Here is a 15,621-nt window from a genome sequence, read left to right as displayed (position 1 = left end):
CCACGGGAAGAGATGGCTCCAATTCAAGGATGCTTTTCTGTCGCCTCTCACAGGCTTAAACTATATCCGATCTGTTGCTGGCAGATTACACAGGAAGGAACCTTCAGAGATACAGACCCCTGCGAGGCTAGTTTTATTTTTTTCCTTGTGGAAAAGCGACTTTTGGGGGAAACTTCTAAAGTCAACTCTGTAGGGAACTATTTGGAACGCTATTATGCTCTGGAGTTGACCTAAGCAGGGAAGCAAGGCATCTGCGGGGGAAACAATTTGATTCCTTGGAAGCGTATGAATATGTGCACATCTTGACTGCAAAGCAGTGCATCCGAATGCATCTGCAGTACGTCTGCTGAACCTGTGTCCCGTCTGTAAATGATGCCTTCAGCTGATGAACCGAGCAGAGACTTTAAGCAAGGCACGATGGATCATTGACTCATGGATTATTTTATTGTTTTAACCCATTAAGACGGACCCCCCCCCCCCCCCCCCTCCATCTGAAAATGTTTTGTGCCAGGGACCACGAGAAGAGAAGAAAATGTATTCAACATTTTTCAAACACTTTCAAGATTTTTCAAAAAACGTTCAAAAATAGCAGATGTACAAGCTCACAGTGAGCTGTGAGCTTGTATATCTGCTATTTTTGAGAACTACTGTTCTAGACCACTGTTCTAAAGAGTTTTCTGAAAAAAAGACTTATGTTGCTATATACGGTATATAGCTAAAATCTAAGATGACACAGATGCTTTCCCAGTTTTAATGGGTTAAAGGTGCACTCCGCCCATTTTCAACCCATCTTCATATAATCGGTCCTCACCAATGCTCGATGGCACCATTTCTGTCGCAATCTGTGTCTCAGAAAGAACAATGCAAGAACGATGGCTTCTATTTCAGCATGCTAACTTTCCAGGGAAGAGAGAGGCTGTAGTTTCTATTAGCTTGGAATCCCCAACGATGATGTCACTGGTAGGCAGGTTTCTGAAATGTCCAAAGCCCTCCTCTGAGACACAGAGTGAGTAGACAGAAATGGTGCCATCTTATAGTGAGGACCAATTATTAGAAGATACCATTATTGCAATATATACAACTATACAAAAAGTTATGAATTGTTGTTTTTATTTTCTAATTTCTATATTAGTACTTCATGCTCATTTCCCAATACAGCAGCAAATTCTATAACCTAAAAAACATCACTATACATTTTCACTATGAAAACAGGTTTAAAGGGATATTTCACTTTCAAACATGTTTGGGGTAATTTTAAACGTCTTCTCAAGCTTTTGGGAGCACCCCAGATTTTTTTTTATTTGCTTGATTCAGTATTTAGACATTTGATATTATTTTTATCAGACACGCCCCCTTCCTACAGTACACAAACCCATTGTAACTTCAAACTCCAATTTTAACCATAATGGATTAATTGAAAACACCCGTCCTTGGTTCTGGTGACTGATATTGTCCTTCTAATGAATGAGGGGGCCGTGTTTTTTCAATTACTTTTTGCATTATTTTTTGGTCTTTAGTCTTGAGCACGTACAATGTTTGAAAAGCACTGCTGTGAGATATTTGCACTCATATCCTCAGCAAAGTAAAGATCTTTATCTCAAACATACTGCTCCTCTGCCAAATTCAGAAGAAAATGACTCTCCAGTTGTGTTCAGTGAAAAGTAGCATTAACCCATTAGGACCGGGAACGCATCTGTGATTTTTTTCCTTTTCTTTGGCTATTAAAAAATAGCAGATCTACAAGCTCATAATGCGGTACCGGGTGCCGCGCTATGAGGTTGTAGATCTGCAAACAAATAAATAAATCTTGAATTTTTTTTCAAATCTTTGAATATACATTTTTTTAAAACATTTTTAACTCAAATCTTTGCTTCTGGGGATTCTACAAAATGTCTTCTAAATCAGTTTTTTGAAAAAACTTGTGTTGCTATAGTCAGTTGTTCTCCAACTTTTTCATGTCAAGGACCCCCAAAATTATATGTATTTGGCCGCGGACCCCCATCTCAAAATATTTTGTTCCAGGGACCCCCAGAAGCATAGATTTGAGTTACAAATGTTTGCTTTATTTATTTATTTTTATATATGTGTGTATATATATATATATATATATATATATATATATATATATATATATATATATATATATATATATATACACATACATATACATGCTCACACACACACTGCGCTATGAGCTTGTATATCTGCTATTTTTGAATAGACAAAGAAATCTTAAAATGACACAAATGATGCATTCCCGGTCTTAATGGGTAAACATTTTTCCTTTTTCCACATCACCTCTTGAATAAATATTTTGTACATATGACTACATGTAGTGTACTATTCTCTATCATATAGTATGCTGTCTTTAGCTTGTAACATAATTGTCAATTGTGTTTTAATGAGAAAGTATATTGTTGTCGCTGCTCTGTGCCGGCTTTCTCCAGTGTAACTACTGTATGATGTAATAACGTGATGTACAGTCAATGGGGTGATGGTTTCTTTTGTTATGTGATTATATTTTTGGTGGCATAATTAATAACGTTTTCACGAGCTGGAAACAGGATTTCCAACAAGCTTCTTTTTTCTCTGCAAAAATAATCCAAGCGCTGAAAACATTGACCACAAAGTCTTGACTAGGATTGGGGTTTTAGGATTTTAACGATTCCGTTTACGGTCCGATTCTTTGACGATTCCCTTTAAAGATTCCTATATTTGACTAAATCAATATAATTTTGTCCTTCATTATCATTTTTTTAAAACTAATTAAATCATACATAAATTAATGCTAGCCTGGTTCCAGACAAATCTGTCATTACAAAAAAAAATGCCCTTGGCAAAATCCAATCTCAATAGAGATTGGATTTCTCTCCCTCCAAAGTTGTGAGGGACCAATCAGGGCCCAGTATGCAAATATGGGGCGGGTTTATCACCAGATACATTTTTTTTATTTGCCCCTCGGAAATGCAGGTTCCACACAGAAATTCCAGACTAAGATCTATGCAGTGATATTAGTCTGGCTATGCCAGGCTACATTAATGCATACATACTGTATTATTGTAGTGGTTCTCAAAGTGAGGTTCCAAATGGACCTTTACAGGTCTGTAACTTTGAGAGTGTACAAAATGGTAAGGAACCATTAACTCCATTTGGTTCCATTTGTACACTCTTAGACCCTGTTTACACGACAACGGTCTCTACAGAAAACGGCAAAATAAAGTATCAGATGTGCCGTCCGTTTAGACGGCAAGGGTGTTATCAGGGGTTGAAAACACAATGAAGTGAATCCTCCTTCCAGAGTGGAAATCTTTGAAAACGCTGCGCCTAGCGTTTCTATGTAAACGGAGCAAAACGGTGTTAGCCAGTGTTGCCAAATTCTGCGAGAGAAATAAGCAACCAGGTCTATGAAACCCCAAAATAAGTGACTATAGGCTACGGCAATTTGAAAATAGCCTATCTACAAGCTTGTAGATCTGCTATTTTCAAAAAAGAAAAAGTAATCTTGAGAAAGTAAAAAGAGGTAATTTTGGAACATTTTTGAAACATTTTAACTCTCTTACTGGCAGACTGGCTGCGTTTGCCCACTGCCAGCGATTTTTCGATGTTCTTACCTTTTCAAGTAGTCACAGAATATTTATCTCCAGTATGATCAATCCACTGATGGTTGCTAATCACGGAGAGTTTCACTGTGCTTACGCAAAAAAATAAAAAAGTCATCGCGACCTCCCGTTCGCTTTTATACGCCTTTGAAAATAGCATGTCTCGGCCAAAAATACATAGTCAAAAAAAAAGTACACAGGAGCCGAGATACAGCCTTTTTAAGTAATACGTTAACCAAGAAGTGAATGGAGCAGCAAATCTTCGGATCACGATATCTTGGGTTCTGAACGTTTTTCTCTAAAAAGTCGTCATAAGTCGTTCTTGGCAGCCAAGGCGTTATGACGATGTCTCGTCATAAGTCGTTCTTGGCAGTGAGAGAGTTGTTAATAACACAACTTTTGTATGGGGGTCCCTGGCACACATTTTTTTCAGATGGGGGGGTCTGTGGACAAATCTTTTTTAACTTGACATGAAGATGTTTAAGAACCACTGGTTTAGACAACATTAGGAAACAAGCCCAACTAAGCAACTACACTTTAAAAACAAGCCCAAAGTTGCTTATAATAAGTGAACATGGCAACCAAACAAACACATGTGATAGAAAGTAGGACAAACTGGTCTCTCTGGCAAGTGCATTAACGCCACCTAGCCACCTGGCATGCACACTGCAGCGTTTTCAATAACTGCTGCGTCTCCGCGTGAACTCAAAGGATTAGAAGAAAGAACGCAACACGGCTCTTCGCCGTTTTCCCTAGAGACCGTTGTCGTCTAAACGTGGCCTCAGAGTTATGGTGGCCCTTGAAATTAAAAGGTTTGAGAACCACCGGTACTGTAATTGTATAGCAGACATGAAGTCCACATACTGTACCAGCTCTGACAGTGTGATAAAAAACCGATCCCAGACGCTTAACTTAAAGGGGAGGACCGCTCATTTTCAACATTGAACTATGTCTTTAATACACCATAGAGCTGTTGTGTGGAAATAAGAAAAAAGTCCCCCCCCCTCTATGTTGTACTTTTGGCTCCGCCCCCTCAGCCAAAAGTACACCCTGCGTATGTCACTGATCACATGACCTCAATCAATTATCCAGTTCTAGGCATCATAGAAGGGGGGGGGGACTTTTTTCTTATTTCCACACAACAGCTCTAAGGTGTATTAAAGACATAGTTCAATGTTGAAAATGAGTGGTCTGACCCTTTAACCACTTTCAGCCTGGTGTCCCTATGTTGGGTTTGTCATTATAGGTAAATATATATAAAATATATTATTAATATTATAGTGAAAATAGCCGGTCTATGTTGTGAGCTTGTAGATCTGCTATTTTCGCAATTCTTTGTAAGACAAATAGGGCTTAATTGGTTTCAAATCAGCTTTGTATTGCTGAGGAATGCTGGTAGGAGGGGAGACCCTTTGTTAATCCTGTGGGGGACATTCTGTTTCAGCTTTAGCCAGCTGATGGCTAAAGCCAAGGTCATGATGAGAAGTGCTCAGGGGGGGGGGGAGCAGTTAGGGGTTAAGTGTCTTGCTCAAGGGCGCTTGGACACACAAACTGGGCGGACCAGGAGGTGAACCAACGACCTTGTGATTACAGCCTCTTTACCCACCATTGGTGGAAGAAGTACTCTTTTTTTGTTTTACTTAAGTAAAAGTACCAACGAGTAGAAATACTGCATACTACAAGTTAAAATCCTGTTATACAATTTGATGTTAAGTTTTACATTTTGTCAATCTTTGAAAAATGGACATACTCAAGTAAAGTACCTCAAAATTGTACTTAAGTACAGTACTTGAGTAACTGTACTTACTTTCCGCCACTGCCACCCACTGAGCTACGGCAGCCCCCAAAGCTTTGGGAAGAGGCATTATGTGGTCGCCACCAAGTTCTTTCTAAATGTTAACCACTTGAACCCCAGTGTCCATGATCTGGGGGGAACATTAGCAAAAAAATAGCAGATCTACAAGCTCATGTGAGCTTGAAGATCGGCTATTTTTTTGTGAAGAGATTTGGTGTAGATCAAGTCCAGTTATCTACTGACTACAGGGGTTTAAAGGAATATTTCACTTTCAAGCATGTTTGTGGTCATTTTATGGTCTACTCAGGATTTTGTGAGCATTCCAGACAGTTTTTAAGTTGCTTGAGTCAGTATTTAGATATTTGATATTCATTTTATCAGACATGCCCCCTTCCTTTGTAAACCCATTGTAACTTCAAACTCCATTTTAATCATGATAGATTCATTGAAAACACACGTCCTTGGTTCTGGTGACTGATATTGTCTTTCTAATGCGTAAGGGGGCCGTGTTCTTTCATTTATTTTGTATCATTTTTAAACATTTGATAATAATAAAATGTAATTAAATCAATGACAAAAGTAATTGAAAAAACACGGCCCCATCACATATTAGAATGACAATATCTGTCACCAGAACCAAGGACGTGTGTTTTCAATGAATCTAACATGGTTAAAATGGAGTTTGATCAAATTAATATCAAATATCTAAATACTGAATCAAGCAACTTAAAAACTGTCTGGGGTGCTCACAAAAGCCAGAGTAGAAGATAAAATGAGCCCAAACAAGTTTTGAAACAAGCGAAATATCCCTTTAAGTAGTTAAAGCAAGTCGGGAAAGAGACTTGGGGCCTGGCTAAACAGACAGGGGTTTAATGTGTAAAACAATGTGAACATGACTAATAGTGTTAAGTCAGAGAACATGCTAATTAATCAATACATGAAAACGGCAAAGAAAATGTAAACATGGACCAAAGCTAGACACCCACTTTGGAGGAAGTGGCTGAAACGATACACTACACAATGTAAATGATAATATTTATGAACTTTTTTGAACATTCTAATTTATGAAAATGTGTAATGTGGTGTCTAATAAAAGTCCATGTACAGTCCTATTTGTATCTAAACTGGTCTTTCATTGGAAGAAAAATGTATAACGACAGTTTGTAAACGTTTGATAGCATCACAAGAAGAAGTCGGCTATCGCTACACACAACAAAAATGATTACAAAATAGTTAAATTAAAACCAAGGATTTTACTGTAGCTTCTTAAATTGTTATGTGTTCAAACAGAGTCGAGATTAAATATTTTTTGTTACGTCTTAGACAAGTACACAAGGGTACAATTATTTGGTTTAGATTCCTCAAGACTGTAGCATCAATAACATCAATAATAACAAAGACATAAATAATGATATACTATTGGCTGTACAACCCGCAGCATAGTGGATGTAACATTACTGTAGTTATTATGAAAAACTTTTTTTATTTTTTTTCACAGTCTGGAATAAAATGTCACTCAGTGACTCAAAGATGCAGTTTCTGGCCCTGATAATTCCCGGTTACGCCTAATTTATTCTCCGCCGTATACATCGGTGGCGCGCCGAAAATAGCCGGTATACAAGCTCACAACGCATCACGGATGACGCGTATTGTGAGCTCGCGTATCCGATATTTTTGGCGCGCGACACCATCGTGCGACGAAGCACAAATCAGGGTTTATCTCTGATTAAACCCTAGTGAGCGGGGCCTCTGGTTGAGCAGGATTACGTTGTTGTCGGGCAGAAACCTTCACACTTCAAACCTTTTAACGTTTTTCTGCAAATTAATTCCCTACTTCGTCATACTACAGCGTCAAACAAAACGTACCAAAAACAGCTGATCTACAAGCGTGTGTAGTGACGCAAAGCATTGTGAGCTTGCGTTGTTGCACACAAGCTTGCGCATGGAGGTGATGCAAAACGCATCACCTCCATGATGCACACATGATGGTCACATAGTTTTGGGGAGGGAGAGTGTGTTGCTTTTTTGGACATACGAGGTTTCCACCAGACAGTGACGGTTAGGCTTCAGCGCCTGCCTGGCCCGGCAGAGACAAAGGCAAGCGTTTATTGTCAGTCAGAGCACATCATCACACGGCGGTGACACTGCGGGGACAAGGACGATGGCCTTAGAGGACGGCGCCGGACGGACGGACGGACGGACGGTGGTGGGGGTGACGCGTCCGTTGTCTCACCCAGAATGTGACTTGTCTATTTTGGTGCGCTGGTGATGGAATGCTTGTCCTACACACACGGCTTAAGATTTATTAGATGTGTCACCGGAAAACGCAAACTGGATGAAAATTGCCACTTTTTTGTGTTATGCATACAGTGCCACTGTTTTCTAATGACCCAAAATAGGGGGGGGGGCACAGGTTTAAATGTTCCAAAAATACAATGGCAAGACATTTCGGGGCATGTCATTACTATTAGGCAGTTGCTGAACAAAACATATGCCAGGCCTATGTGCTTAATTATACACACTGCTGCCCACTTTTAGCGCCATTATGAAGAGGATTTTAAGTCAAGACATTTATTACTCTAAATCAAGGGTCTTCAATGTTTTTCAAGCCAAGGACCCCTTAGCTTAGAGAGAGAGATGAAGCAGGGACCCCCACTACATATTGTATAGAAATTGTGTTGCAGATTCAACTTTTTCATACATTCAATAGATAGCTTCATAGACTGTCATCAGTGTGGTGTACTGTAAATGAATTAATGTTTGGTTGTTTACACAATTCTATTAATATGTTAATATGTACATTTAACCACTTAAATCCTCAATACTTAGTAAACTTGACCTTTGGCTCTGTACTTGGTCTGCCCTTTTTTCCTTCTGCACCAAACCTCTTTGCTGGAAATTGCCGATCTACGCAGTGCGACGCGTCGTGTGGAATGCTAAGGTTGTATTGGTATTCAAAAAGAATAGACTCTAAAGAATAGACTCTATGAAAAGCAGCCATATTGGAAAGCAATTGAGCCTTCATTAGTATCATTGTTGGTAACACCTGTGAAGGAAGTAAGGAATAGGCCCATTTCTTTCCAAAATGGATGCTGTGCATAGATTCACTTGGAAAAATAAGTTTGGCTCTTACTGTCAAGCATAGATTTATTGTATTAGTTTCTAATTATCCTACTCACAGTGTCAATACCTCTAACAGACCATAGAGATATTTAATTGACTTTTTGAATGTGTCATCAAATCAAGTAATTAAAATGACTGCTGCGTACTGGGAGCTCAATAATTCACTCTTACAGTACTTAATGTGTCTCTAAATGTAATTATTAAGAATAAGATAACAGAGTGTCTGGAAATGGCAGAAAGTGAAATGGCTTGTGAGAAAAAAAGTTGGGAGCTTTAAAACAAATTGGAAACCTAAAGGAAACGGGTATTAGGTTGAAGAAATATAAAAAAAAGATTACTGAATTATTTTCCTTATCAATTGCTTATATTTTATGTGTCCTGAAAAGTGTGTGTGAGATCCAAAGGGCTCACTTACAAACACTGCAACTGAGTAAAAGTAAAAGTAAAAAATACCACAATGTAGAAATATGTTACATAACGTCCCACTTTCAGAATGTTACTTGAGTAAAAGTACAAAAAGTATTGGCATCAAAATATACACAATCGCATTATTGGATTATAATCGGTAAATCATTGATGTGTTCATCACTTTAATCCTGTGTGAGTTTTGGATATAATCTGTTGGAGTAGCAGGAAGAAAACACTCTCTTCTGGCGGCCTGGCTGTCATTAAAGGAGTAGTTCACCCAGAAAATGACTTATTTTCTCTCAATTACACACCCTATGAAGCTTTGAATTCATGGAGATTTTTTTAGTTTTTGTCGCATTCCTAAGCCAATAATTTGAAGGCGATGGAAAGATGCTAATGTCTCCAGTAGGAGACTCCTACCAGAGACTCCGCCGGTCATCAAATTATTGGCTTGGGAATGCGACAAAAACAAAATAATCACAATGAATTCAAAACTTCATGAGGTGTGTAATTGATAGAAAATAAGTATTTTTTGGGGTTCGGCTTTAATGTCTTCTACGATGCATCATGGATGTGCATCTAATGCATCATGATCCAGGGAATACAGGGAATGTGCTTTGACTGTACAACCTACAGTACCGTTCAACAGTTATACATCAAAACGTGAAGTGGCCTATTGTATCAGCACCATGAGGCCAATTTGAACAGCAAAAAAAACTCCCATACCTACTGGGAGAAATACAACAATGTGCGAACACAGCAGCAAGATTTGTGAACTGTTTCTGATAAAAGAAGGTTAGCCAATGGAATACAACCACCCTAAGGACTATACAAACCATTGAGTTTTCTGCACTATCTGTACCGAGTAGACCTCTAGACCTACAGCACATATAAACACTATCTGTACTGAGTAGACCTCTAGACCTACAGCACATATAAACACTATCTGTACTGAGTAGACCTCTAGACCTACAGCACATATAAACACTATCTGTACTGAGTAGACCTCTAGACCTACAGCACATATAAACACTATCTGTACTGAGTAGACCTCTAGACCTACAGCACATATAAACACTATCTGTACTGAGTAGACCTCTAGACCTACTGCACATATAAACACTATCTGTACTGAGTAGACCTCTAGACCTACTGCACATATAAACACTATCTGTACCGAGTAGACCTCTAGACCTACTGCACATATAAACACTATCTGTACTGAGTAGACCTCTAGACCTACTGCACATATAAACACTATCTGTACCGAGTAGACCTCTAGACCTACAGCACATATAAACACTATCTGTACTGAGTAGACCTCTAGACCTACTGCACATATAAACACTATCTGTACCGAGTAGACCTCTAGACCTACTGCACATATAAACACTATCTGTACTGAGTAGACCTCTAGACCTACTGCACATATAAACACTATCTGTACCTAGTAGACCTCTAGACCTACAGCACATATAAACACTATATGTACCGAGTAGACCTCTAGACCTACTGCACATATAAACACTATCTGTACCGAGTAGACCTCTAGACCTACTGCACATATAAACACTATCTGTACTGAGTAGACCTCTAGACCTACTGCACATATAAACACTATCTGTACCGAGTAGACCTCTAGACCTACTGCACATATAAACAGTGCTGCTACCTTTCAACGCATTTTAAATCTGAGGCCTTTTTTGTTTACTATTTAAATAGTTTTGAGAAAAATGCAGCTAATTGTCCCAAAAATAGTAGCAAAATATTGCTACTATTTGTTTCAAAAAGCTTTATGCCCTGTATATCTATACCATTGGTTCTCAAAGTGGGGTCCGGGGGTCCCCAGCAAAATGTGTTAATATAGTGTCACAATCTTTTTAACCACTTTAACCATATTTTACACTTTGGCTATTCAAAAATAGCAGATATACAAGCTCATAGTGTGTCAAAATCCCTGGCACAAAATACTTTTGATAAAAAGTTTGAGAACCACTGATCTATGCAACATGTATACAACGACGCGATATGACAGCTCTGTTTAAAAAATATATTTAATATTTAATATCATATTGTTTATGTCCCTCAAAAAAAAATCAGAAGGTTTGAGCCTAAATCAAGCCTCAGATATACTCATTCCAACTAACTTCTCTCTGGCTTATAAAGCACTTTCACCTGCAATAGGCCTACCACATTGTCCTTATTTGGCACGTGGCGCTATTGAGCCAGTTTGTATGCATCTTATCTCCTGGTTCTGTGTGGAAAAAGTTAAAAAGAAAATGTTTTTTTTTAATGTTGGAACTGAAAAACGGGAGGGATTATACAAAGTAGGTATCGCTTGTGACGTCACGTGCGGGGGCAAATCAGTTGGCCTTTTTTTTTACATAAAACCATAGATATGCTGTGAAAGCCTGATTGCTCAAACTGGGGTATCTTTTGGGATAGAAGAGAGGTAGGGGAGACCAAAAACACACAAAAAAGAAGGAAAAGTTAACATTCATGGTGTAGTCCCTTCAATACAATGCTGTACCCGCTCCAACTGTATATACTTTCCCCATTTTCTTAAATTGTTTTAATTATATTTTGACACTTGACAATTGAATTAAACGGACAAACAAACAAAAACATAATCTCTCGCCTTTGGTGATAATTACTGCTACATTCAATGGGACATAGCTGGCAGTGTTGGTATGAAAAACAGAGCCTTGTGTTTCTAAGGCGAGTTCTTTACAGTCTGAGCAACCCAGACTGTTTGTATTTAGTGAGACATTTTATATCATGGTGAATTTATAGTAGCCACTACCAGTGGTGGAAAGTAACTTACAAATACATTTACTCAAAGTATACTGTACTTTTTTGAGGTATTGTTACTTTAATGGAGTATTTCCAATTTTCAATACTTTTACTTCTACTCCACTACATCTCAGAGGTAAATATTGTACTTTTACTCCACTACAATTATTTGAACACTTTAGTTACGAGTTACTTTGCAGATATAAATCATTATATTATAAAACATACATTTTAGTACTTTTTCTTTTGGTGCTTTAAGTATATTTTGATGCCAATACTTTAGTACTTTTTCTCAAGTAACATTTTGAGCACAGGCCTTTTACTTGTAACAGAGTATTTTCATATTGTGGCATTGCTACTTTTACTTAAGTAAAATATCTGAGTACTTCTTCCACCACTGGACACTGCCCATACATATTGTATACACGTAGATACCCCATTGGCTGCTTCTGTTCTTTGTAGCGATGTGTTATCTCAGCCGCCATATTGATCCGGTCAAGCCATGCAACCTAATGCATTAGGAGTCTATGGAAGCAGATGATTAAAATAATCGCTGAATGCTCAACCAATTGTCACACACGTTGGTTTGTTTACACACTGCTCTGGTGCAGGAAACGGAGCAGAGTTTTATAAGCAGAAGGTCCTTGGTTCAAATCTTGGAACATTTCTACTCCGCATCTAAATGCTAAGCTACTGTATTAGCAGTGGTAGAAGAAGTACTCGGACATTTTACCGTAATATAAAAGTAAAAGGCCTGTGTTCAAAATGTTACTTGAGTAAAAGTACAAAAGTATTGGCATCAATATATATTTAAAGTACCAAAAGTAAAAGTACTAAAGTGTTTGAAAATAGCAGATCTACAAGCTCACAACGCGTCGCGCTTTGTGAGCTTGTAGATCAGCTATTTTCAAATAGCCTATGTATAAAATAGGGCTAAAGTGGTTAATGTATGTTTTATAATATAATAATTGTAGTGGAGTAAAAGTACAATATTTGCCTCTGAGATGTTATGGAGTAGAAGTAAAAGTATTGAAAATCGGAAATACTCAAGTAAAGTAAAAAATACCTCGAAATTGTACTTAAGTACAGTACTTGAGTAAATGTACTTAGTTAGTTTACAACTCTAGCTATTAGTTGTCATAATTATATTGTTTTCTTCTGTGGTGCATGAGAAAGGTCCATGCTTTGCAAACATAAGGTTATTGGTTGAAAACCCAGGAAGAGTTGTTATTTTTGTTTTGTTTCTCAAGTTTGTGCCAGGCTCTAATCTTTCTATAAAAAGCGTGTGAGAGAATTACTTAAGAATGAGCCATCTTATAGTGGTAAGATAAAGGATTTAGAAGGCAGGGACGTCTGAGTTCTAAACTCAGACTGAGAAGTCTCTTGGTTAAAAAAAAGATGAGTTTGTTATCCATTTTTTTTTTTTACCAAGTTCTAATCTTTCACTGAAGAACATGCAATAGAACTAGTTGAGTATGAACGACAGTGGTATAGTGGGGAGATGAAGGCCTTCCAAAGATATGGTGTATTCAAAAGTCATGCTGAGAAGTCTCTGACTTAAAAAAAACTGAAGAGCACACAATAATTGGTGGTTCAGTGGTAATGCCTAATACATGCCTAATACATGCCTTGCATAAGATTGTGAGTTCAAAACTCAGACTGAGAAGTCTCTTGGTTATAAAAAAAGATGAGTTTGTTATCCAAGTTTGTGCCTGGCTCTAACCTTTCACTGAAGAGCGCGCAATAGAACAAGTTGAGTTTGAACCACGGTGGTGCACTGGTAAGATACTGCCTTGCAGAGCTGATACTGCGAGTTAAAATGTCAGACTGAGAAGACTAAGTCTAAGACCAAGTGGAGCCCATCGTTTGAAACAAGGCATTTATTAATTTTTACAGGAAATTGTAACGCAGAAAGATAATAGCTCAGACCATTAATAGCCTCTATATCTCTACTCCCTGGCAAAACATTTTTGTAGCCGGTCTTTTGACATTTCATTTGGGCACCATTAGGCTGTCTGTTAAGTGTCAGAAAGCCTCGACATATTTTAGCGGTTGTCACTCAGGCTGACATTCCATCTCAGGGACCATTGACTGGTCCATTAGTCAAGGGCCATTTTCTTTCATCACCCACGCTGGGGGGTTCAACTCCAAGCCACAGAGACATGGACACACATGGAATTCCACCGCAAATGGCTTTTCCTTTCCATGGTCAATTGCTCTGACTCATGGCCACCGAGAAAAAAGACAAATAGGGCAGCCTTTGTTAACATGATGGACAATTAACGTAATCACTTTCTCTCTCTGGCATTGAATGGACTCTTCTCTCTACAGGAAGAGAACAGAACCTCAGCGTTTGTGAACAGACTGGGGCCATTTCTCTGCTCTATTGTCAGGGTTTCACAAACCGTTTTTCGCTTAAGACCCAGTTGGTGTCTCTCCCCCGGGACTCAAACTTACAGAAGTACATTATGAAATAACATGTTAAACCCTAACCCCGACATTGTGAGCTTCTAGATATGCTATTTTCATTATATCTTATTTTTTATATAATAATAAAAATTATAATAATAATAACTAGAAAAGTACTGTTCCTGAAGAAACAGTGTGGGATCGCTAAGAATGTTGATAGTATTGAGTATTGATAGTTTTAAACGTGTTAAAGGTTTTAGGTTCTAAAGGTGTTAAAGGTTTTAAATGTTAAAGATTCTAAATGTCTAAGGTTCTAAAGGTTTGAAAAGTTTAAGGTTCTAAAGGTTTGAAATGTGTTTAAGGTTTTGAAGGTGTTAAATGTTTTAAAGGTGTTAAAGTATTAGTAGTGTTAAAAGTTGTGATAGTATTTGAAAGTGTTGACTAGTGTAAAATGTAATTTTTTTAGGGTAAAAAAACTGCATATATATATATATATATATATATTATTTTTTTTTTACAGTGAAATTGGCATTCGTTGGGAAATTGGAAAGGTATGCTCGTTTTGCGCTGAAAATAAAATGGATAATATGAGAGAAATATTCTATGACAGGTTGGATAATGAAGCGATTAGCCAAACTGAGCAGAGTAACGCTGTATTTTTAACTCGCGAGACGGTGATAATAGTTATTGTCCATGACGGAGGTGCGCCGACTCAGCAGACCTTGAGGCCGAGGAGGCGCGGAGTGCCCGCGCCGACCGGCCGATAGTCTGCTAGTCGACTCAGTGCCGTCCGAGTTGTAAACCGATAGGGGGAGAAAACGAGCGCTCCTTTTTCAATTTCACTGGTTTTCCAATTTCCCTGTAACATATACACACACACACACGGTGGACTAAACCATGGCAAGGCACCAACCTGCTCATCAGGAGCAGTTAGGATGTTCAGTGTGTTGCTCAAGGACACTTCAATACTAGCGCAGGGGGAGCCCGAGGATCGAACCGATCAAACCTTTCGATTCCAAGCGGCCACTCCACCTCCTGAGCCACTGCCGCCCTACCTGTCAGCAGGGAGTGTTGGGCGGGAGGATGTAGGACGATGGCTCTACGTCTTCCCGGTGGGGGGCTCCTCACTGGCAGGTGAGTCAGTAGGATACAACAGGAGTGACAACACACGTGTGTGGGGAGGAATTAATTGGCATAAAGAGTAAATTGAGGAGAAAAAGGGGGATTCAACATGTTGTGAGCTTGTAGATCTGTTACTTTTACACTATTCACTATTGTACTACGAAGTAAGACATTCATTTATTAAAAAAAACATACAAAATTGAAATATGGAGATGCAAGGTTTCTGCCCGACAACAACAATACCAGACGCAATGAAGGCGACTGTAGCAGCATGACTGTGCAAAATTAATAAAAAGGCTGGAACAGAATTAGATTTTGCTTTTTCAAAATGGTGGAAGGGGACAGAGGCTATGCAGGATATTTTTATTTTAT

This window comes from Gymnoscopelus braueri (assembly GCF_963280865.1).
Source record: "Gymnoscopelus braueri genome assembly, chromosome: 17".
In the NCBI taxonomy this organism is placed as follows: Eukaryota; Metazoa; Chordata; class Actinopteri; order Myctophiformes; family Myctophidae; genus Gymnoscopelus; species Gymnoscopelus braueri.
Note: the sequence above shows the minus strand (reverse complement) of the source record.